The following is a 25582-nucleotide window of genomic DNA, read 5'->3' on the forward strand; positions in this document are numbered from 1 at the left end:
CCTTCATGAAATTGATCATGTTTGCAATGCTAACACATATTCCATTATTAACTAATCTTGCTTCCCTGAGGTATTAATAGCTCTATTGAGTATTGACAGTAAATGGTAGAGAACAGGTAATATGAGTCCTCATAGGCAACACAGCATATAGGAAACAACATTGGTCTGGGACTTACAAACTCTGAATCATAACTCTGGTGAGTCACTTTCAGTAGCTTAATTTTTTCATCAATTAAATACTAGAAATCAATAAAACCTGGATATTTTTAAGGTAATTGTAGCTATAGCATTAAATGGTACATTCTAAATGGTAGGGAAAGGTGTCTGAGGTAATTATTAGTGAAAACAATTTTAACCTCACTTTTAATATTAGAATAACTTGAAATTTATTTGCTCATTTGTACAAACTATATTCTTTCTAGAAATGCCTATATTAGTCTATCAATTTGAGATTGCATTCTTTAATACGAAAGCTTCACCAGTCAGAAAAGCAGGCTTTTCCAGGAAGTCTATGGCAACTGTCTAGAGCTAATTAACAAGATGTACAATATTGTAACCATTCAATGGGTTCTCCTCGCCTGCTGCCTAGACAGAGCCGATTTATCAGGACAGGGGAATTGCCATAGGGAGAGTTTAATTCATGCACATCTGACTCTGTGGGCACCAGTGTTCTTATTACTCAAATCAGTCTCCCCAAAGACTCAGGGATTGGGTTTTTAAAGGATAATTTGGTAGGTAAGGGGTCAGTGAGTTGGGAGTGCTATTGCTTTGGTCAAAGATAAAATCACAGGGAATCAAAGCTGTCCTCTTACGCTCGGTCAGTTTCTGAGTGAAGGCCACAAGATCAGATGAGCCAGTTTATTAATGTGGGTGGTACCAGCTGATCCATTAAGTGCAGGTTCTGCAAAATATCTGGAGCACTGATCTTAGGTTTTGCAATAGTGATGTTATTCCCAGGAGTAATGGGGGAGGGTCAGAATCTCACAGGCTCCAACTACATGACTCCTGAACCATAATTTCTAATCTTGTGGCAAATTGGTTAGTCCTACAAAGGCAGTGTAGTCCCCAAGCAGGAAGAGGCTTTGTTCCTGAAAAGGGCTATTGTCTTTGTTTGAAACTCTAAATTAAGTTCCTCCCAAAGTTGGTTTGGCTTACCCTCAGGAATGAACAAGGATGGCTTGGAGGTTAGAAGCAAGGTGAAGTTGGTTAAGTCAGATCTCTTTCACTGTAATAATGTTCTCAGCTATAATTTTACAATGGCCTTTTCAGTATCATCAGTATTTTCAGAGTCTCAGGGTTTTGTGATTAGCTCTCCATAATGTGAGCTTTCATCTCCATAGGAGCTGTATGGCAGCAAGTTGGATAATCCATTGTCACCTTTCTATTTGCCTTTTCTGTTGAAAGAATAAGAAGAACAAGAAGGAAAAGAAGGAGGGTGGCAGGAGGAGAGCAGTAGGAGGAGGAGGAAGGGCTGTGCCTAAATAAGAAATTAGCCTATTCCCACACATTTCCAGCAAAATTCTTCTTAGGTCTCATTGGCGAGAACTATGTCACACTGCCATTTTCATAGGCAAGGAAGGCTGGGAAATAGCATCTCTTAACTGTGCAGAGTTCCACTTCTGAATAAAGTAATCATTCTTTTATAAGAAAAATGGGGAGATCAGATAATAAAAAGACAAATTATGTTGACTATTAGTTTGTTTTCACAGTGCTATAAAGAAATACCTGAGCCTGTGTAATTTATAAAGGAAAGAGGTTTAATGGACTCACAGTTCCACATGGCTTGGGAGGCCTCAGGAAACTTACAATCATGGCGGGAGGCAAAGGGGAAGCAAGGGCCTTCTTCACATGGTGGCAGGAGACAGTGTTGAGAGCACAGGAAAAACTACCCCTTATAAAACCATCAGATCTTGTAAGAACTCACTTATGATCACAAGAACAGCATAGGGGAAACTGTCCCCATAATCTAATCACCTCCCACCAGGTCTCCCCCTAAACACCTGGGGATTATAATTCAAGATGAGATTTGGGTAGGGACACAAAGCCTAATCATATCAACTATTGACATTGAATTTGCAGGATCATTTCTATTGGGGTGTGTGCACTTATCTTCAGGAACAGATAGTGCACATTTCAAATAACCCAGTTATGAAGTTACTCAGAGATTTGTCTGAAAATACTTTAAAAACTACGAAATGGTACCTTTATGACTTGAACAAATTTCTTCCTATTTTCTTAAACCAAATGCTAGCACTGAAAGAGAATGAAACTATTTTACCATCTTTTTGTTGTTATTACTAACACACATTTGGAAACATTTTATTTTTCATGTTTACACATATACACACTCCTATATCATCTAAGATTTTAGTGGCATTTAGAAAATAAATTTATCGATCAGGTTTTTTTCTGTCATTTTGGTTAGCAACTAATTTTTTTAGTATAAAAGAAAAATATTTTTAGGAAACAAATCAAAACTGAACTTTTTTTCTCACTGCAGCTGGTTCAATCCCCCCAAACTGGTAAGTGATTATAAACAACAGGACTTGTTCTAAACAACTCACTTTTCTCAGCCCAAAGACTGAAGACTGCCAGTTTTCAGTCTTCAATTTGCATAACTATTATGAACCTCATTCTACTCAGTTTGAAAAAAACCCTGACTTTCCCCCACTTGGTGAATACTTAATGAATTTCCCCACAGGGTTCTTTCTTCACTGGGCACATATATAAACCTGTAAACTCAGCTTTTCAATTTATATTTTATTTATAAGCTCTAGTGATCTTTAATTTGTTCTTTGACACAAGTGTGAAATCTTGTCGGAAAATGGGATTCAGATTTTACAAACCTTCTGACCCAATACACATGGGATTTGAGATTCTTTTTAATTGATACACGGTATTTGTACATATTTATGAGGTAGATATAATATTTTGTACATCCATAGAATGTGTAATGATTAAGTCAGGGTACTTAGATTATTAATGTTGGTTAAAATTTTTTAAATTTATCTTATTGATATAAAATGTAATCATCTTTAAGTGGCGTTCAGACAAAATCTTTTCATCACTGAACCAAATATAAAACTGCCTTTGCAAAATTATGACTGAGACAGTGAAAGAGACCTAACTTAACCAACTCCATTTTGCTTCTTTTTTTTTCCATTTATTTATTTTATTGCATTTTAGGTTTTGGGGTACATGTGAAGAACATGCAAGATTGTTGCATAGGTACACACGTGGCAGTGTGATTTGCTGCCTTCCTCCCCATCACCTACACCTCCAAGGTGTCCTTGTTCGTTCTTGGAAGTAGGCTGAACTAACTTTGGGAGAAATTTAGTTTATAGTTTAAACAAAAATGGTTAACAGCCCCTTCCCAAAGCAGACATCCTTCTTGCCTGGGGACTACATTGCCTTTGTAGGACTAACATTAGACACAAGATTAGAAATTATGGTTTAGGAGTGACACAGCTAAAGGCTACAAGATTCTGACCCTCCCTAACCTGCTCCAAAGACCAGTCTTGAGATATCTTGCAGCCCCTACACTTGATGGATTAGCTGGCACCACTCAGATCAATAAACTGGCTCATCTGATTTTGTGGCCCCCACCTAAGAACTGACTCAGCCCAAAAATCAGCTTCAGGGCAGGTGCAGTGGCTCATACCTGTAATCCCAGCACTTTGGGAGGCTAAGGTGGGTAGATCACCTGAGGTCAGGAATTTGAGACCAGCCTGGCCAACATGGTGAAATCCTACCTCTACTAAAAACACAAAAATTAGCTGGGCGTGATGTCACACCTGTAATCCCAGCTACTTGGGAGGCTGAGGCAGGAGAATTGCTTGAACCTGGGAGGCAGAGGTTGCAGTGAGCCAAGATTACGCCACTGCACTCCATCCTGGGCAACAGGAGCGAGACTCCATCTCAACAAAACAAAACACAGCTTAAATTCAACTCTCTATGATTTTCTCCCTTATCAATTAGCACTCGTGGCTCACTGGCTTCCCCTCACTCACCAAGTTATCCTACAGAGTGTATCCAAGTAAACTCTGCTTCCTGAATGCTCCGGGAGACTGATTTGAGTAATAATAAAACTTTGGTCTGCATAAATTACTCTTTCTCTATTGCAATTCCCCTGTCAAAGAACTAGCTATGTCTAGGCATGGACAAGGTGAACACCTTGGGCAGTTACAAATATATGACCACATTAAATTTTGTCATTAAGTGTGCAATAAGATTAATTGTAATCACACCATTAAATATGCAAATTGATTTATTGCATACTTATTTCTATGTTTTAAAATTTGAATTTAGATGTAAAATATATTTCTAAAATTTAAATGTAATAATTTTTAAATTTAAATTACATTTATTTGTGGTTGCCTTTTATTGTAATAAATAATACTGCACAAAAAAGTTATAATACAGCTAGTGCTCGACTTACGACCACGATTGGGACCGGCAGACAGGCCGTAACACGATTTGGTCGTAAGTTGAGTAGGCTATATGTACAGTTGAAATGGTGCACGCGGAGATGGTAGTGCTGCTGGAAGCTGGTCCGCACTGTCGTACGCCCAGCTGGGCAATGTTTGCGCTGCCAGACGCAGAGCAGTTGTGGCTAGCTATTGTGGTCGTAAAGTCGAATGGTCGTAAGTTGCATTGGTCGTAAGTCGATCAATACCTGTAATGACATTTCATTTTTAAATGCATTAAGTTAAAAAGTGGATTAGTGTAAGTAAACAATATCACAATTGTTTTACAGTTATGATTCTTTAATTACACTATTTGGTGATAGAAATTTTCTAAGAGCACTTAAAAAAAAATCCCAATTCTTTAAGATGTACCACATGGTGTTAAGGAATTTCATAGCTCAATTCCTAGAGTGTAAGTGTCCACGCTACGGAGAACACCAGAATAATAGAGCACTTTTTCTTATATTTTTGTTTTCAAATTTGTTTGTACGTGAATAACAGGGACTCAGAATTAAAAAACAAAACAGCCTTATGCTTTTCTCACAACTCTTCCTTCCTTCCTTTCCTCCCTCCCTCCCTCCCTCTTTATTCCTTCCTTCCTTTCTTCCTTCCTTCCTTCCTTTCTTTCTCTCTTTTTCTTTCTTTCTTTCTTTCTTTCTTTCTTTCTTTCTTTCTTTCTTTCTTTCTTTCTCTCTCTTTCTTTCTTTCTCTCTCTCTATCTCTCTCTCCCTCCCTCCCTCTCTCTCTCTTTCTTTCTTTCTTTCTTTCTGAGATGGAGTCTTGCTGTCCAATAATGAAGAGTTCTTCCGCCACTTTAGTAGTTAAAATCTAATTTTATGCAAAAATCAAAAAACAACTGTCATTCATGTTAAAATTTCTTCTTTCCCTTAGTTTGGCCTGCTTTAGACAAGACACTTGATATGTAAAGTGGGGGCCAGTGCTAGTTCTTCTCCAACTGTCCCCCCTGAGGATTGCTAAGAGGGATTTCTGATCCTCACAGAGTCACAGGCAGAAATGAGGAGAGAGGGGCAGAAAAAGTCTTTATTGATTGGCACTTTCCCAACTGGATGTCAGTGCTATGCTGACAAGTGGCTGTTGAAGATATCCGTGGTTCCATCACTGGGATTCCTTGGCTGGGGTTCCCATCAGTATCCTCATGGACTTAGCTGGCAGCTGACGATGTATCCTGTGTCCTGTCCCTGGATGTCCATCAGAAGATCTCCAGCCTCATTCTCTTCAAGGTCTCCTTGCTCCCTCCTGGTTTCTTTTCAGAGCAAGCTCTAACCACCCAGGTAGAATCTCTTTCACACAGCCCACATGTGGAAGTGCACACCACCCCAATACAACCTACATCTCTTGCTTAACTGTATCACCATAAGAGCCCCTCTAGGGTGGCTAGGTGATTTCTGCCTCCTGGTCTTTACGCCCTTTTGTAGTTATTTCCCTGTGAATATAGGCAGGATCTGTGACTTACTTTGAACAACCAGAATCCTGCAAAGGTGACAGGATGTATGTGATTTTGGGTATGTGATTACGTGATCACGTAACAGAAGATGGTAAACTCTGTCTTACTGGTGTCTCCTTCTCGCCATTGCTGGCCTTGAGAAAGCAATCTGTCATGTTGCAGTCTTGTTGTGGTAAGACAGTGTAGGCAGCCCTTAGGAATCAAGAGCAGTCTCTAGCCAATACCCTCCAGCCAACACCTGGCAAGAAACGAGGCCGTTTATCCTACAACTGCAAGGAACCAAATTCTGGCAACAATATTGTAAGCTTGGAAGTGGATGCTTCTCTAGTGAAACCTCAGGTGAGACCTCACCCCTGCCAATACCTTAATTGGAACCTGGTGAGATCCTGAAGCAAAGAACCCAGTTAAGTCCTGTCCCAACCTGTGAGATAACAGGTGTGCTGTTTTAAACCTCTGAGTTTGGATGATTTGTTATATAACAATAGATTAGAAACACTGGCCATAGAGTAGAAAGCCCTGGGCTTAGGGATTTTTGGTCTCTACTGGTGTGTTGGGCTTAAGTTTCTCATTTTCCCTAAACTGCAGAAAATCTATGTCATGATCCCCGTGTGGTCCCATCCCAGCCTCTCTCTCTCTCTGAGCTGGAGATGAGGGGGAAGTTCCTCCTTCCTTCTCCTATAGTGATGGGAGTGAGGAAATCACACAAAACATCAACAATTTCCTTCTAATGAAATTCTCCAGTACAGTTTCCAAATGACATTCTGTTTCTAATGAAATCCTCTTCCTTCAGTCTTACTCAATCTCTTACTCTCTTACTCAATCTTTAAAGTTCTATAGTCTGCTTGAGAAAACCATGTTTGGCTCTTTTTCCTTAATTTCTACTTGGGTGAATGGGGCTTCATTGTGTAAATTGGGAGCGATTGCCATCTGCATGGCAAAATAAGAACAGAGGTGGTGGGAGTGATCTCTTCTGGTGCAGGCAATGAGAAACATGGACTGTAGAAAAGTTTACCACAATAACAAACTGCCATCTGCTTTTTATCATCCATTTGAAAGCAATTCTAAACGTGGTCACAGAGTGCTCCTCTGGGGTTGAGGGGTGGGGGTTGGGGGGCGGGAATCTAAATTCTACCTGAATAATTAATTACCTGCCCCAGGGACTGATTCCTCCTGCTGCCCTACCCTTGGCACAACTCTTGTCTTTGTGCCATCTTTTGTCTTTGGGACTCAGATGAAAGTGGACAGAAAGCATTTCCTCCTATTGCCTGTTATATACCTAGAGGGACAATTTAGCTTCTAGCTCTATGCAGCCACATAGAGCTGAATTATAGAAAACGTGGTTCCTCAGGACACTTTGCTGCCATCTGCTGGGCAGTTGTGAAAAGTACACAAAAAATGGTTGGAGCCTCAGATTTGCACAGCTTTCCTCCTGCACACTCATATGTGAGGGTGTTCTGTGTGTGCATGTGTTTGTGTAAATCCATGCACATCCAACTATAAGAAAGCATATGGATCATTTCGCACCATCTAAGATATGAAGAATTGAGATGCAAAATTCCCTCCACATCTTTTCTTCGGTGTACCAAGAGTGGTACCAGAAAGCCGCTCTGGTGGTCTTGAGGATTCTCGGTGTGCCTGTGTGCAAGTGGTGGAGGGAGGAAGTAAGGAGTGTTCAGCTATGGAAGGGTGGGCTAGCTCCATCATCTAGGAAGGTGAGGCAGGGAACGATGGAAGAGGAAGAAAGGAAGCTCATAAATCTTGACAAGATTATACTGTCAGGCATTGTTCTCTAAGTGCTGGATGTAGATATTTTCTCACCATGGGGTACTATTACGCTTTAATTATCTCAATTCTGCAAACAGGGAAGAAGAACCAAAAAGTTAAGGAAGTTGCTCAAGATACTTTTTTGTGCGTTTGAAGTAGTAAACAGGCTTCTGGGCAGAGTGCTTATACATCTGGTCTGCTGGGTTGGATATAAGTGACCTTTCTGAGCCTACACTGACCCTGAGTTTCAGGAAGGATAAGTGGCCGTAGGCTCTAAGACCACACTTACCCACGCCAGCAGCCTCTCTACCTTGGCTTTTGAAGCTGCAGCAGAAACAAATGCAGATAGGCAATTGTTTTTTTCAGTGAGCGAACATGGGGGCTACCTTTGCTTCTGCCCTTAAAAATAAAAATAAATCATCCAAGCCCACTGCAACTCTGCCATCAGCACTTGCCCTGAAGACTGTTGCAGAATGTCAGCAGCAGATCCTTGCAGGAACCTGAAACTTAGGTCTTTGTTTCCAAAGTTTGGGAAACACTCATAGTGTCTGAACATGGGGCGAGAAGAAAAAGGAAAACTAGGTTGTTTATAACTGCTGGGAAACAAAAATGTGCTATGTTTTTCTGAGGTTTATCTTCAATTGCTTTCCATTTCTTTGAGAGGAAATCTACTTCTTGGTTAATGTGAAGTATTGCTTAGGCAGAAAGTTTTCCTTCCCATCGTTCTGGAGGGTGTAGTTCCTCTGCACTTTATGACTCACACTTGACATGCTGTCCTGGAGAGAGTACTCACTGTTGTTTGAGGGGCTACAGTGATACCCAAAGAAAAAGCGGGAGACAGAGGTCAAACAAGGAAAAACAACTAAATATATTTGCCGCTCAGGGACTTTTATAAATTGCAGAACTGTATAAAAGTGATACATTAAATAATAATAAAATAACTTTGAGGTTCATAGCAGACTTATATTTTCTACTTTTTCATTTCTGTATTCCTTCTGAAAGGATCAGCTTATTGAAAGATGAGATGATAAATGATTCAGAATAATTTATAATATTTACATGCTAATTCCAAAACTTTATAAACATCGATAAAAGTACAGAAAATAACAAAACGTATATCACATATTTCCCCCAGAAATTCAAGTGATATTATTATTTTCCATGATTATTTAGATCTACCTTTTTTATCCCTACAGAAATAAAACACTGCAGGTAGCCCCCAAAGCCCTCCCTGTCTCCTCCTCCCCCTGTCTCCTTCTCCAGACGTATCCACAGTTAGGAGGGAACCTCCTGTGTCTCTAGCCTCACATTTCCTTCCAGAAGAACTTACCATAGAGAAACATGCCTGTTTATTTCCTCTCCTTAACTTACTACTCTTCAGGGAAGGAGGAATGCTGCACAAAGTTCCAGAGTTTGGAAGGAGGGCTTGGGTTTGTGTGGCTCAGCCCCTCTGCGCTTCATTTGTTTGGGAGACAGTCTGCCTACTAGAAATCTCCATCATCTGCTCTTCCCTTCCTTTACTAGGGTTTGGAGGTCCTCCTCTTATGGGAGAGGCCTGGGGCAACCCAGCTCTGCCAGTGACTGGTTGGACACATCCATTGAATTTCATTTGGCCTTAAACTGAGGGAATGCTTTTCCTTCAGCATATCAGGAATAAAATAGTATTTTGATTTTTCACCTGAGCATTTGCTGTATCTTATTTATCAAGTCAATTTAAATATGGGACTAGAAGAAAGGGGTATTATTAGTAATTCTAGTCTCTTAGGTCCCCTAAAAACATATATTCAGAGACCAAGAACTTTGAAAAATGAATTAAAACAGACACTTGGGGAGATTGATGCATCTGATAGTGCCAGGAGATAGACAACCCTAGGAAGACAGGAGCAGGTGTCTAGTAAACCCCACCTTCAATCCAAAGGGAGTTCAAAGCCTGAAAGCCAAGCTACAAGCATCAGATAAACATGAGACTGGATTGAGAACCTCTCTTCCCATTTGACATGCTTTCCTCTGATTGGTCCCCACCCTTCACCTATTTTACATGTACCTACCCTTCCCCAATTGGTCTTTTACATTGTCATGCCCACTTTTAAAAGTGCCTTTGTTTTAGCCTTTTTTGCATACTTACAAACTAATCAGCATGCACTCCTCCATTCTGAGCCCGTTAAAACCTGGGACTCAGCCACATGGGAACTGCCCACCTCTGGGTGAGAGAGACCACCTGACTTTGGGTGGGGGACCGTCCTTGTATCTGCTCTCTGCTGAGAGCTGTTTTGTCACTTAATAAAATTCTTCTCCACCCTCCTTGCCCTTCAATTGTCAACATAACCTCATTCTTCTTGGACGTGGGACAAGAATTCAGGACTCACTGAATGTAGGTACAAAGAAGGCTGTAACACTGTGGCCCTCTTTCCTCTGCCAGTGGAGGGCAGCCACCCCATGCAACAGGAAGTAGCAGCAGGATGGAGCTAGCCCTGGAGCCATGGGCAGGAGTGGGGCAATGGGACTGACAGAGCTGTTAACATGCCGCCGTTCACTGGATTGCAGATGGGGGACTAAAAGAGCTATTAGGATGTTGCAACACCCCCTCTGGGGTTTCAGGGTTATGGGCACCCTTGCTGGGTGCCACCACGTTCCCCTCATCTGGATGCCAGAGTCCACTGCAGGAGTTGCTTGTGACATGCCCGGTCCAGTGCAAGCCCTGCATGGAGCCCACTCCTGTGCCAGTGCTTGGAATGGCTGGCACAACTCCACACTTGCTCACTCACATACTCCCTCCCACCAAAGGCTTAGCACACAGTTGCTGTGGGCATGGGATCTGCACTGGAGTGCAAGACAAATATGACCTGCCAGGCTGAGTATACAGGGTGTCTCCTGCAGTAAGCCTGGGCCTGAGCAAGGCCTGGGCAGGGGTGGAGGTCACTGGCTGGAGGTCTTCAGCTGGCAAAGAGGCCAAGAAAAATCCTGTGTTACATCTGTGGTAGCCTTGATTGGGTGATTTGAAGTCAACAAACAAGTCCAGTGTTGGTTCAACATTGGTAACCCAGTAGTATGTCACAGGGGGGTCATGGAACACTGGGAGATGAGGTCAACAAGCCTTGTTTGAACATGGATGCTTTTGGAACACTAAACGTCTTGAAGACTCAATGTTAGTTTTGCTCTTCTGCCCAGGCTGGAGTGCAATGGTGCAATCTTGGCTCACTGCAACCTCTGCCTCCTGGGTTCAGGCAATTCTCCTGCCTCAGCCTCCTGAATAGCTAGAACTATAGGCTCATGCCACTACACTGGCTATTTTTTATATTTCTACTAGGCTGGACTTGAACTCCTGACCTCAGGTATCTGCCTGCCTCGGTCTCCCAAAATCCTGGGATTATAGGCTTGAGCCCCTGCCCCTGACCCCATGAAGTGTTTTTAACATATGAAACAAAGAGGGAGGTTCAAATAAATGCCAGTGTTTTAAGTTATTATTAATATGTGTGTATGCTACTGGTAAGATGCTCCCTGTGGCACATTTCACTACACCATCACAGCTCCTTTTGTGCCCCCTTCCTTCCTTTGGCATCTTCATTTCTAAGTTTATTCAATCTACCATAGATATGCGTGAAAGGAATATGCTTTATCTTGAAGCCAGGGAACTTAGGCTCTAATCCTTCATCCTGCACATCCTGGCCCTTTGACCAAGTGGCCTGAGGTTGAGCAGTGTCCTGAATGGCCCTGAGTTACCTTCCTGTGAGTGTGTGACAAATAGGATGAACTCTCTCTCTCCCTGACCCCAAGCTGGGAAGGGCTCTACGCTGTTCTTCTTTCAACCCCCTCAGTAGTAAAAGTTACAGGTATCAATTCCTGGATACATCACACTGCAGTCAAAGCCTAGAAAGCTAGAGAGCAACCCCTGACAGCCCAGAGGAATGTCCTGAATATCAGTGACAAAAAAATAGGAGATCTTAAACTGAAACTAATAAAAGATAAGTAAATGAGTAAGGGCTACGCATCTTACTCAGTCACACCTTTACCTCACCAAATACTTTTTGTCATTTCTACCTTTCCTCTTGAGATTTGCTGCCAGATATTAGAACTTTTTAATGCGTATTTGCAGGTAGATTTTATTTATTCATGGGATTACATTTGTAACTTCATAAAACCCCAAAGAGAACTCTATATCTTGGTGAGTGAAAATCTTAGGTGGAAATGACCTACTACACCACCTTTGTGGGAATTGTTATACATCCTCTACTATTTGCAATACAGCTAAACATTGTGGCATCTGCAATGTGGAATTCTGGTTGGAAAATTCTAATTGCTGTAATATTCTGCCTAATTATCATCTTTATGACAAGATTAATAATTGCTGGAAAACTATAACCAAAGTTAACACTAAAGTTACTCTAGCCACCCAATTCAATGCCACTTAGGCAAAGAAAAATGTGAGTAACACTTCTGGTAAAGTTAGTGACATCTGGTGGAGGCAAACGGGTATTCCATTAAAGTGGCTAAGCAGGATCAAACTCTACTGTCATGGTTATGTCCTATAGTACCCCCACTAATAATGGTAACTTAATACTCATTGAAACCCTATATTCTGAACCTTCTTGTAAAATTTATTTCTTTGGCCTAGAAGCAGTCAAACTTTAAATGGTGCCTCAGACAGAACCACACGTGGACACCTTTCTTCTGCGGACCCTTAGATCTCAAGAGGAGCCCTTGTTGCTGTCCCCCACTCTATGCCCTTTTTCAGCAGGAATTAGCCGGAAATAATCTTTGTCCAACACCCTCTAACAGCAGTTAGGGTTACTACTCCTGAGGGAAGGAATAACACAGGAGTTAAAAAGAAATTATTTAAGCAGTTAGCAAAGGTAAGGGAGTTCTTGGTAATATTTTCCTTTTATTAAAAAGCAGCCCCCAAATAATTTCTAGGAAAAGCAGCCTGAAAAATCAAGCTGCAAGAATAGATATGCAAGCTAGAAGCTTGCAAAGGTGAATGCCTGCAGCTGTGCCAATAGAAAAGGGATACATGGAAGCCAGGTATATTCAACATGGAGGTTCTCTCTTCCCTTTTCACCACGTGTGCAGTAAAAAATCAGGCAATATGATGCCGGCCAGGTGGAGACTCCATCTGCATAATGGAAGATTAGGGTGGGATGGCCAGCACTTCCCATACTATGTAAATAGCACACCTGGTCCAACCAATCCACTACACCCAAGGTAAATCAGACACAACTACTCAAACTCATCTATAAAACCAATCTCATCTTGTCCCAAACCCAGAAATCCATTCGGGACCCCTTCCTCTGCTTGAGGAAGTGCTCTTCTTTCTTTCATCTGTTAAACTTCTGTTCTTAAACTCACTCCTTGTATGTCCACGTCTTCAATTTTCTTGGCATGAGACAACGAACCTGTGGTATTACCCCAGACAAATGACAGTGCTTCAAAGGTCCCATCCTGTGGCAGAAGCTGGCACCATGTGATTGATAGTGGGGGGGTGGACTTTCAAAGGAAGGACATTCTGTCTCTCTGTCACACACACACACATATACACACACACAAACATACCTGTTTATCCTCTACATTCTTTTAAGCAGAAGATGTTATTCTTTATTCTGTGCTCAAATAACAGTTAATGTCCTGTAGACATCCCTAATTTCACTGCCATCTCTGTTTTCCTTATTTGACTATAAATTTCTTGAAGCCAAATCATGTATGTTATTCACTTTGGAAGCCCTGGCATCGAGCATAGTGTCTGATATCTGGTAAGTATCAATAAAAGTTGAATGTCCACAATAGGTAAATAAATAAAATAAATGGTGTGTGTCAGGGATGGGTACAAAGGACAGGGAGAAGACATAATGAAACAGAGTTTGAAGGTAAAGCTAAAATCAAAGAAGCTGACAGTTCAGTTTGAGACTGGAAAAAAAAAGAACAAAGGAAGTGTCTTGAGTATCAGGATATCTGATACAGTGAGTATGACCTCTTCTACAGAGGGTCAGAGCAAGGGAAACATGACCAGATCTTCCAAATAAGGGAAGTTCATTTAAAATTGAAACACTTTTTCACACCTGTGTGTGTTTGTGTGTGTGCGCGCATGTGTATGGGCAAGGTGAGGCTTAACATTTATACTGAAACAATTGGTCTTTCTTATTTTGAAATAGGGAAATAAGTATGAACTGGTTTTCTCTTCCTAACAGGCAAATATTCCTGGTTAGCATTTGTTCACTCATTAGTTTTGTTTGAATACTGGTGGGGAGAAAATGGAGTTCAAATTTGGGTTTATGTCTGTCATTGTTGACTTATTCTGAGTTTAATGGAAAAAATAACAAAATAAGTATTGAAATATACACTCAGAGATTTTATTTTGAAGCCAGCTACTTTCGTACACCCTGAGACTTCATTATGGCGTTTGCCTTTATGCACTAATGAGTAAAATACATGGGATAAATCACTAGCACCTGTGGAGTCTGCGCACCACAACAAATCAGTTAACTGCTGTTGACAACTAAGGGGTAGAAGAAAAAGTTCTATCCTTTGCTTCATTGTGATCCGTTAAACCATCATCCTGCCTAGTTTTCTGGGATATGTCTATGACTATTTGGCTAGTCTAGCAAATGGTAATTAACAGCCCTGTGCTTTTGCTGAAGTCAATATCAGGTAAATCAAGAGATCCCCAATGAACACATACCTTTAATGACAGTGAAATAATCTTTTGAAACAAATATTCATTAATTTAACTGTTTACATGTAGGAAACTAAAGTTTGCTTTTTGATAATGGTTAGGTTTTCCATGTTATCATTAGAATCAACTTTCCAATTACTACTTCTCCCTTTCTTCCTAAGAAGTCAATGGTTCTTCATATCCAGGGTCATGAGTCATCTTTGAGGACACACCGATTTATCAATGTAACCGTGAGGCAGGAAAAGCACACTCTAGAAGAAACAAACTACGTTAGGTCTTCAGACTTCACTCAGATTCAAGATACATGTATATATGCCACTTTTTTCCAATTGTATACATAGAATTCTTCGCTAATCCAAGATAAGTAGAGCAGATCGCTAGGTTCTTCAAATAATTGCAATTTATCAGCCTAGTATTCATTCTACTCTCTATAATAAAATTCTGTACAAATTAAGGCTTTTAAATTCAGCTAAATAAAGCCATGAGTCCATAGGGGTGGTATCCTATGGAATTTGATTCAACAATACATGTTTAATATATCTTTTAAGAGGAAAAAAATTTTAAGATCACCAGGAGGAAAAGCAGAGCATAAGACATTCACTGGATCTAGTCACATGTGTAAATGCCCTTTACCGAGTCAATACTAATCAAGAGACTAGCGGTTGTGGCAGAAATTGTTTCTGCTTAGGAGAGAGGCAAGCCAGGTTCTAGTGTCCTCAGCACAGGCACGAACTCATAGCATAATGGCAGGCAAGTCATTTGACTTCCCAGAGTCTCATTCCCTCCATTGACAAAATGGGAAGATGGAACCAGTTGATTTCTCATGTTTAACTATTTTCATATCCAGTGAACTCTCAGCTTGTCAGCTACTCAACTGCCATCTGCCTTTCCTCTCAGTCTTCCATCGCCGTGATGACCTCCCACGTGTATCTCATAACTGGCTGATGTTTCCTTCTACCACTCTTGACAACATACTCAACACAGTACAGAGATAAGACGCACGAGGCAAGATTAAGCGAGGCCAGCCAGCACACTCACCCGGGGAAGTCAGACTGAGTCTGTATCCACCGCAGCACAGCAGTGAGCACAGCCAGGCAGAACTCCACTGCAGTACAAATCAACATCAGAGACAGAGTTCCCTGAAAGTCAAGAAATAAAAAATTGGTGGCACATGGGTCAGCTGAAGCCTTCACGCCTGGTTGAGAGGTGACCATAAAGCTGAAGACCACCTCAACCATTAGAGATGAAGTAAGGACACCGTCAGGAAAACAAAACTGCCCCTCCCACACCTCACAATTATCTAAATTCAACCCTTTCACTCATTCATTTCTTTGAGAGGAGAAGGGAAGATAAGTAATAACTAAATCAACTAATCCACTTCGTACAATTGTTTCTTAATTCTTTGAGACATCGATAGTTCTAACGACATTATTCACTCAGTAAGAAAGCAGAGTGGTGCCATAACTCCCAGGACTGAGAATCAGCAGCTCCATTCTAGTCTCACCTTTACTGCTTAGTAGCTATGTAAGCCTGGACAAGTCTCTCTCTTTCTCTAGCTCCTGTTTCCTCGTGTATCAAATATACAGACTAACGTTTCTATCTGAGGGATTTGTGAGGATCAAGGAGGTTTTGGCTGCATAAGCCCTTTGTAAAATTCAGTATTGACATCCCTGTCTACGTATCTGAACCCCTCTGGATATGTTATATTTTTGTTGTTTTTGTTGTTGTTTACGTTTTTATTTTTGTTTTCTTTGGTGGCTTTAAGGCTTGGAAAAAACAATGAAGGTAGTAAACTGTCAGAATTGCTAATCATCAACACCAATTCAAAAGGATGGGTTCTACCATTTCTGTCCTGAGACAATCTTCATGCAGAACTGGCCATCTGATAATAAAGGTAGATAATTTGATCACATGAACTTTTGTTTTGTGGTATTTACACACAATTGAAGAGAAGATACACCTTGTGCCCATTATCTAGAAATAGCTCCAGCAAGCAATCTCAACAGACTCTCTCTTATTTCTAATGTAAAATAATCCCACCATGAATTTATGCTTTATCACTCCCAAATTTCTCTCCAGAATTTTTTTCAAGGTGGAATTGGCTGTGCCAGGTGTTACTTTGTACCAGTTACTGTCAGCCTCATTTGCTTGTACTTTTTCCTCATTATACCATTACCCTGGGAGCAAGGTCCACTTTATAATGAGTGCTGTGCAAGCATGGCTTTGACCAGATCTTTCTATCTGTCCGTCTTCCCACTGAGTTCTTGGCTGATCTTATTTTTATGATTGAAGGACAATAAATATTCTGCAACTGCTTTACTCTTACGTTGCCTGTTTTCCTTTCAATGTGTTGCTGACCATGCACGTGCCCCTTAATCTTTCAACTTCAGACATATATTATTTCTGTTAGCCAAACTTCATTGTTTTTCTTCTTCCAAAGAGAGAAAATTCTCCTGCAATCATTCTCAGTTGCACTAATTCCCTATATTTCTTTTCTCCTGATTTCATATATCACACTCCAGTTAGAACAAAATAATGTTGCCGTCTCACCTGATTCGTATTATTCATTATTGTGATCATTAGAAGGAGCAGCCCTTACCGTCTAATCCCCTACTTCCTATTCTCTATTTCCTAGTCTTTAGTCTGATGTTTTTTTAGACGAAACTGACCGCCTGCCACACACACATACCAGGTTTCTTTGTTGGCACTTTCTGGTCACCTGAGTCTTTCTGCCCTGTTTGCCAATCTGAATTCACCACTCTACGTACCAACATTCTCAGTTTGACAAACTCATAATTTATGCCTCTCCAAAATTAGTTTGATAATGAAGAAATTCTACAAAATATGCTTTGGTTTTTTATCATCAACCTGATTTGACATTTTCAATTCCACTCTGTTAGTATGTAATCCCCTTGATTTCATCCATGTAGTCCCCCTTTGATAAATATATAACCCTGGCCTTCCTCCATATGCCGAAACCAGAATTAGCAGAGAGATTTTCAAAGGAAGGAATAATAAGAAACCAAAGCTTTCAGAAGCCCCATAAAATTGGAACATCCCATCTATAAAATACTTACAGCCAGACTGGCTTTGTCTCTATAGCAGCAGTTCATGGTATAAGGTGATTCATAATCATAATAAAGAAAACGTCTGCTTGGTATATTTGGTACTCTTTTTGTCCAACTCACACTGCAGTGAGGCAGGATTTAATGCAGCCAGGTTGACAGACAGGATACTGAAACCCACCAAAGCAGACAGAGTGCTCAGAATGCTTCCAGCCAGGCTGCTGTGCACCTGAAAGAGAAATGCTGGGTAGGGATCATTCCCAATGATCTGCGAATCTCTCTTACCCCTTTTTGCCGTTACGTTGCAAGTTATTCCATTATCTGTCTCCCTCAGGAAGTCTAGGAATGATCATTCATTGCTGTATGCCTCTTCAGTGTCCAGTAAAAATCTCTGAATCTCTAAGGTAAATCTTGGCTTAATGAATGAATATATGAACTGGTTCCCCCTAAGCAGGACGTCAGTGGTGTGGTAGAGAATGTTACTCTCCTAAATTCTTTCTCTGGGACTGGTAGTAGAGCCTCCATGAGGCTTGCCTGAAAAATTACTATGAGTGTGACCAAAAGCAAAGGTGGCAATGTACCAGATGCAGTTTCTCTCTTGGCCAACTCAGAAACCCCTTGTGGAAGCATCAGCCACACAGAAAAGTTGGATGGTATATTAACATGGTGCAAAAGTAATTTCTGTTTTTGACACCACTTTCAATGGGAAAACTGCAATTACGTTTGCACCAACCTAATAGTGCACTCTTGTGTGCACATTGCCTCTCTCAAAAGCACACCTCTGAAACATGAGTATGAAGGGATGGTTCTGAGTCTCAGGCAGGCCCTAGAACCTGGGCAGGCATATGATTGGCCACGTTTAGTGCAGCATGGGATGGCTGTGGACAGACGTCTAGGTGCAGGCCCAAGGATGGTGTCATGTGTGGGAGGCAACGGGAGGTAGAAGAAAAAGGTCTGGATTGGATGTCAAGAAACTGAGGTCACAATATAGACTTGACTTAGCTTGTTCCTTTGGGTACTCAGTTCCTTGGTTTTATTTCTCACTCTGGTTCTCATTTCTACATTCATAAAGGAAAGGGAATAAATAAACTGATCTCAGAGTGACTTACTTTCTACTCCAACTCACACAGAAAAGAGAATTGAGCTCAGAGCATTCTGAAAGCTACAGTTATAGGTAGGCAGCCTCCAGGGCACACCCCACAGCTGTACAGTAGAGTGCTAGTTAATCCCACATGGGCACTTCTTCTTTTAGGAACTCACCAGTTGATGCTTTGGGACCCTGATTTCCCAACATAATGACTAAAGCATATACTCCTGGGGCTCCTAGTAGCCAGTAGTAGTCCTGATGCCCAGAGTATATATTTCTTAGAATAAGCTAGATTTGCCTTGAGACGGCACTCTTCTGCAATCTCAGAAAGGGCTGGTACAATGTGTGACAAGAGGGGAACTCACTAAAGCCTGGATGTCTCTGGTGAGTCTGAGCCCACCCTGAGACTACATCCTGCATCCTTGAGCTTCCTGCACGTTCACTGTAGGATTGTTCTCTGGGGTAAGAGGCCCAGATAGTTCCTCCTAGAAGTCTGAAAACACTACCCTTGTGCCAGGCTATACTCAATATTGTTGCCAGTAGTCACACTGACTATTTATATTTTAAGTAAAATTTGTATTAAGTTGTATTATCTATATTTCACATCATCAGTAGCCACGTGACTGCCATGTTGTACAGTACAACTGTCGTACATTTCCATCATTACAGAAAGTTACATTTCATTTCCATCATAGAAAGTTTGGAGTGTAACTCAGGGTTCCAAATAATAGTCTCTAAATACCAATGAGGGAAAAAAAGAATTGGGATTTTTCTTGATGGCTTTGGAAGTTTTTGTAGCCACAGTTACCAAATTGAGTTTCTGTGCAATTAAATTATATGACATTCTCTCACATAATCTTCAACATCAACCCTTTGAGGGATATAGGATTGAGTGAAGATTTAATGAAACTTTACAGACAAGAAACACTTCTTGCCTATAATCCAGCCTTTCTCTCCCTGCCACTTTCAACCCTAGTTTTTGCTGGAATAGGAGATAAAGGCAGGTAAAGCTTTTTTTTTTTTTCTTCTTAGCCAATACAAATGACTAAGGACAACTTTTTAGGGTGCAAAACTTTATACTCAAACAAAACAAAAGTATTATCTTTCTGGTGAGACAGATGAAAGAATGAGACATAGTACCATGCATAAGCAGCACGTTGACTCATTTTTTTCAAGGGTTGTAACACCTGGGCTTAAACAGTGAACCCCAACCAATAGACCTCTTTATAACACTGTCAGCTTCCTTGCCATTGAAAACCTAAACTTGAAGGCCAATTATCACTAAAAGACCATGATAAATAAGCAACATTTTTCTGTGATAGATCCTTGGATACCGGCTGAAAAGATGCTATAATTCCCCGAATGCAGACTCTGATGTAGGGTAAAATAATTGGAAAAATGTGCTCTGAACAAGGATACAGAGGATCCAGGTGCAGCTACTAACTCTAACAACTAACTGCTCTGGAACTGAGTTTTCAGCTTTTCAAAGTAGGAAGACTGGACCTAATGAGTTCTAAGTTTCATTTTGAACCACTGAGTTGTGGGTTATAGTTCTCATACTCACCAAAAACTTGGTTAACCTTTTCTCTGTGACAATTGATAGAATGCCAGAGATGACAAACTAAGATAAAAGAGAAAATGGTCAGATGAGTTTCCACGTAAAGAGAAACTGCAATGTCACCATCACGATGTTTATAGAAAACTCTCATGGGAAAAGCCCTGGGGAACAAATCATCAATGAGGCAAGACCCATTTAAAGACATAGATTTATCCTGTTTGCTCATATAGTGTTTAGATAGCAACAGGAAAAAAAAAGATAGCAGAAATATATCAAAATAAACAAAATGAAGACCTTAAAAGCCAGGAAATAACATTTGTTTTCTTAATGAAATGAGAAAATTTTGGTATAAGATGTTCTTTAGAGAACGACATGAAAGCAATGGTATGGAAAGATAAAAGAAATGGAGAGAATCATGTGGTTTTCATACATCGTTTTATCGATGTGATTAATCACATTTGATTTATGTATGTTGAGCCATGATTGTATCCCTGGAATAAATCTCACTTGATTATAGGGAGTGATCTGTTTAACATGTGGTTGAAATCAGTTTGCCAGTATCTTGTTGAAGATTTTTGCATCAATGTTCATTAGGGATATCGACCTGGAGATTTCTTGTATGTTTTTGTCTGCCTTTGACATCAAGATAATACTGGCCTCAAAAAAATGAGTTTGGAAATACTCCCTCCTCTTCAGTGTTTTGGAAGGGCAGAGAAATGTTGTTACAAGGTTTTCTTGAAAATAAAAGATGGGAAAAGCTAACAGATAAGGGAGGTCAGAGACGTGGATCTTACATTGCTGGCTCCCCAGTTTAAGATAAAATGATCAATGAGAACAGAAGGAAAGACAAGAATGGATGGCAGAAAACCTTCAAGGCTGTGTTTACACAATCAAAGAAATTTTCATCTTCTAGAGTATTCATGATCTAGCAGATTTAGAGCCATTAAGGAACAGAAAATTATTTGACAGTTAAAGAAAAGGGGACAAAGTTCAAAGAAAAGTTGTGATTTTTGTGACCCAGGCATTTAATTATTTGTCTATATAAACAAATCCCAAGTCCTTAAAAATATCAACTAGATGCCCTGTCAAAGGTGAACTGTGCCCAGTGACTTGCTTTTAAAGAATGGATTATAGAAAGAGGAGAGGAAGAAGTAGTAACTTTACAGCGTAGAAACCTGGAAAACACTACCCCAAACACATGATCAAGGTAAAGTGTATCAGTGACGATAAGTTGGTAGCATGACCCTTGATGTGACTTGATGAAAATGGTGCTTTACCTCTGTTATCATCAGCCAAAAATTCACTCAAGTCTAAACATCAGAAAAATATCAGACAAACCCCAATTTAGGAACATTCTATGAAAATCTCATCCAGTACTACCCCAAACTATCGAAATCCTCAAGGAAAAAGAAAATCTGAGCAAGTCTAAAGGAGCCTGAGACATCATGACGAAAATGTAATATAGTGTAATGTAATAGCCTTGCATGGATCTTGACACAGAAAAAAGGTCATTTGGGAAAACCTTTGAGATCCAAATCCAAATGAAACTTTAGATAATAAAAGAGGAAAAATGGACAAGATAGACAAAAAGGTGGGCTTCTTGATGCATCAAATAAACAAATGTAAAAAATAAGCTAATAACAGGTACGGAGTTTCAGGAAGTTGAAAGAGAAGCTTAATTATGAGAAAGCCTCAATCTAAGAGAAAGCAGTTTTCTGAGAAAAGGACTACTAAGTCCTTTTGAAACCCCAGACCTGCAGCTATTTCAGAGGAATTTCCAGTCCATCACTGGGACATAGACAAGTGCTTAGCCTTCCCTGGGCATCAGTCAATGCAGTAAAAGCATTTTCAAAAAGCTCACAAGTGAAAGTTTCCCTTCCTCCGTAATCCCTGCAAGCATCTCTGTGGTTTTTCTGTGAGTGTATGATGTCTTCCATTGATGCTCTTTTTTTTTTAATATAAAAAGGTCCTTTCCAACTTTATCCTAATTTATGGATGTTTTGTCACTAGCTTCATCACAGCTCAAGATGATAAAGTAAAAAACATGATGATCTTTATAAGAAATGCTTATTTGAGTCTGATATTGATCAAAATCAGGCAACCCCTGTCATCCTATCCCACTGAGTCCTCCCTGAACTATACACACAGGAGAGCAAGTTTCACCATGGATTCCTCACTCCTTGCAGACAGAACATAGCAAGGTGGCAGGTGGAGAGTTTAAGCTGTTGGCATCTTCCTCCCCTCTTCTCCCATGCTTCCCTCTTCAGAAACTCTCCTCACCCACAAGGGTCCTATGAATGGGTAAGCAGACTTCAGCAGCGTAGAAATCACTTGTGTAAAATTTGGAGAGAAGGAAACAGATGCCAAAATGATTCCCAAGCTTAACACCTTCATACCACACAAGATCTGGATAATCTGTGGAAAGAGAAAGGGGGACTGAGGATTAAAACCAGCATTTGTAATGTAACCCTGCCAGGCCAGGTGCACTGGCTCATGCCTGTAACCCTACCACTTTGGGAGGCCAAGGCAGGCAGATCACCTGACCTCTTGATCTGCCTGCCTCGGCCTCCCAAAGTGCTGGGATTAGAGGCATGAGCCACTGCACCTGGCCAGGAATAAATACTTTTAAGACAACCTCTTGTGTAAAAGTTCTGGGACAGCTTTCTCCAGGTGGCTTCTACCCTTAAGTCCCTCCGGCAAAACTTAGGGGTCTTGACACTCACAATGGATGTCCAGTACCAAAACATACAATATCCCTTCCCCCTTCTGCCAACCCACCTCCAGCATGTTCTGAATGAGATTTACCCCAATAACTTTGACTTTTGCCTGTAGACGCTTCTTCAGGCTATGCTGTCCCTGGTTGGTGGTTTCAGGTTTCTCTGCTTGGGAGAAGTTGGTGACATTTGATGGGGGCACTATGATGGTCTCATCGGGAACAGGTTGTGATGTCATGATGATACTGCCAACTATGGAAGAAAAAATAGATTTAACTCTTAAAAAATACAGAGATCTCAGATTCTGGCTGCAAAACTGGTAAGTCAGTTTCTGCCAATTAGTCCAGACTTGGCCTGTCTGTTAGAAAAAGAAACTGATAGTATGGAACAGTGAAAACCACACAACCTTGGTTTCATGAGGATTTTTCCATAATGTTTGACACAGTCCATTATAGATAATAAATATATCACAGGATGGCAGCAGCATGAATCTTGAGAGGTCCCAATGTCCAGAGGCAAATGGTCTCGCAAAATTTGCAATACGCAACAATCTCCCTTCCCCTAGTCTTACTGACAACAGTTATATTGCCATATACTTGATGAATGTTTTAGACTAATAAATGAACTCTGCTTATCTATTTTTGTCTAACACAATTTATTAGCATTCATTGCAGATACATTTATCATATTTTACTAGACATGCTCTTAGTTCTTATCATGCAGTGGTTTTAATCCTTACGACAGCTCTACATGTTAGTAAGTTAGTAAAAACATGTAATAAATTAGAAAATGCAATATAAAGTTTAAGTTATGAATGTGAATAATATACACATTGCATATATGCATGGCACAGAGCTAATGCTGAAGAAATATTTGCAGTTACCCTTCTTGTTCAACCCTGTTCACACAGCTGGGAAGCTCTAAGGCCAGTCTTGGATCCCAGCTTTCCTTGAGTGTGAAGCCTCTGCATAAATCTCTAGATTATTCTACCTCTTCCTACTTTCCCACCTGGCAACGCCAGCCTGAGTCTGAGTTTACTCAGGCTGGAGAAGTAGCTGCATGCAGTGGTATGAAAACAAGTCTTGGAGTCGTAACACATGGGCTCGCGTCCTGGATCCTCCACTTGTCAGCATAAGGACAAAGTTGGCCATGGTATTTGTTGCTGAGCTCAGCTTGGATCTCTTTTCACTGCACCATTCTTGGCCCACAGACTGCCCTGTTTGCAAATGGCCTAAGAACATTTGAAGAGACAAGAGCTCTGCTCCCATTAATTACACAACCTTAAGTAAGTGACTCACCAGGATCATGCAGTTAGAATGCAGAAGAAACAGTTAAAACTGGATGCTTCTTCCATTTGCCCACTCCAAAATGCCCTGGTGTCTCTTAACTGCCGTCAAGGAGTTTCGAGTCAAATTACTTCTCCAGCGAGGTTACAGCAAGGGAGTGGTGAGATGAGAAAAGTCTTTCAGCATTACCTACCTGTGCCCGTTGGTTCCAGCTGAATCCTCAGAAGCTCCCAGCAGGGAGCTGGACAGTGTCTGGGTTCTTAGACAGTCCCACCAATGGTTTCTACTTACCTTCATCTTCTGAAAGTCATCCGCCCTTCCTTATTCCAGTGTTCGCAGCTATACAGGATGTGATACTTACAGGTTATAGATTTGTGAAATGTGCTGGCCCTTCCTTTCTGTAAACTTCTAGCAACTTCAGAAAAATCATGAAAAGAACCAACTTAGGACTGTGATAATTCATGAGTCACGGAGATTTACGTGTGAATTGCCACTTTGAGACGTTCAAGTTACCTGTTATTAGGTCAGTCTGGTCTTAGAGCCTCATTTATCTAATCTGTTAAATAGAGGAGCAATACCAACCCTGGAGAATTGTCACAAAGATGAGCAAAAATATTTATAAAAAGCCTATGCTGCTTTGATGCTTTCAATAATATGTAACTAATAATAGTAATATTGCTGGTAGTTACAATATAAATAACTATTCTATCATATATAAGTAACCATAATAATCACAGCAATAATGATGATATTGCTTTCAATTAACATTCAATTATACATAGCTAATAATAGTAGTATAGAATATAGGAAAAAAACCTTTCTTAAAAACTTGTTTTTTATGTATATATTTTGTTTTTTATTTTATTTATTTTTCTTTTTCTAGTTCCCCAAGCAAGCTCTTGGCAGGCTGAAAGCAGCCTTTCAACACTCATTGCCCAATTGCCACCAACCCTAAAGTCACCTTTCTCCTCTGGCTACTGTCTTTCTGTGGCAACATCTTTGCCCTCTGGAAAGGTAGGGCTACTCTAGGGAAGTAGTGAAGCTTGAGAAGGAACAAATGGGAAAGATTTAGCAGGACCTAAACAAATTAGACAAACTCACACGTAGGCTGGTTTTGTGAGGACAGAGCCACTGTGCCACTTCAAACCCTCGGCTGGGCATTCTTTGGAAGCTGACTTTAATGTATCAGGTAAGGAAACCTGAGTCAGCCAGGTGACTACACAGCCCCACCCTGCAAGCTTCCTTTCTCCTTTCCTTGGGGCAGCTAGCAGAATGAACCCAGAAACACAACCTGAACCATCACTGTCACGTCAGAGGCCCATGGGTTCTGCACTTAATTCAAAACATTAACTCTTCTATTGAAGAAAAGACTTAAGACGCGCCATTTAGAAAGGCTGGATTAATTCTCAGGGTCTGAATGATATAGACACTATGAAATGTAATTGACTTAAGTTCTAACCATGAGTCTGAGAAGGGGAATGGACTCACCCAGAAAGCCTGGGGAGAGGGGCAG

At 40.7% G+C, this 25582-nt stretch overlaps 1 protein-coding gene and 1 pseudogene across 2 annotated transcripts in view; both read right to left on the reverse strand.

Annotated features, from left to right (window-relative positions):
* MS4A7 (membrane spanning 4-domains A7) overlaps positions 1-3811 on the reverse strand; it is a 29832-nt gene extending 26021 nt beyond the window's left edge. Inside the window, exon 1 of the mRNA XM_032283290.1 lies at positions 3795-3811. The gene's annotated coding sequence lies outside the window, so the exon portion shown is untranslated. The remainder of the gene's footprint in view (positions 1-3794) is intronic.
* Positions 3812-14397: 10586 nt separating this feature from the next.
* Positions 14398-24875, reverse strand: LOC116554971 (annotated as a pseudogene). Its single transcript, XR_004270333.1, has 7 exons — positions 24263-24875; positions 22875-23035; positions 22350-22484; positions 20076-20132; positions 17437-17653; positions 15398-15498; positions 14398-14610 (listed from the first exon to the last, which is right to left on the reverse strand). The product of XR_004270333.1 is annotated as a membrane-spanning 4-domains subfamily A member 6A-like (transcript).
* Positions 24876-25582: the final 707 nt, after the last annotated feature.

This window comes from Sapajus apella, unplaced genomic scaffold (genome assembly GCF_009761245.1).
Source record: "Sapajus apella isolate SASKATOON/1434 unplaced genomic scaffold, GSC_monkey_1.0 scaffold14, whole genome shotgun sequence".
NCBI lineage: Eukaryota > Metazoa > Chordata > Mammalia > Primates > Cebidae > Sapajus > Sapajus apella.